Source organism: Morone saxatilis, unplaced genomic scaffold (assembly GCF_004916995.1).
Source record: "Morone saxatilis isolate NCDOM2014 unplaced genomic scaffold, NCSU_SB_2.0 Contig12, whole genome shotgun sequence".
In the NCBI taxonomy this organism is placed as follows: Eukaryota; Metazoa; Chordata; class Actinopteri; family Moronidae; genus Morone; species Morone saxatilis.
This window is the reverse complement of record NW_023339674.1, coordinates 16,710,567-16,710,773: the sequence shown is the minus strand read 5'-3', so window position 1 is coordinate 16,710,773 and position 207 is coordinate 16,710,567.

The window sequence follows — 207 nt, the reverse complement described above, 5'->3', positions numbered from 1 at the left end:
AACTTTTGACTGGTAGTGTATACTCATACTATCCTGTCCTAATGGTATCCAGCCATGATGACAGGTTTAATTTGACCGATACTGAGATTTATTTTGAAGAAACAGTCCCTATTAAAACTGCATGGCTAGATAGGCTACCAGTAGAAGTAAGTTGGTTTGTTTGTCGGATTCTTTATACCAAACAAATCTTTACTCAAGGTCCACTTA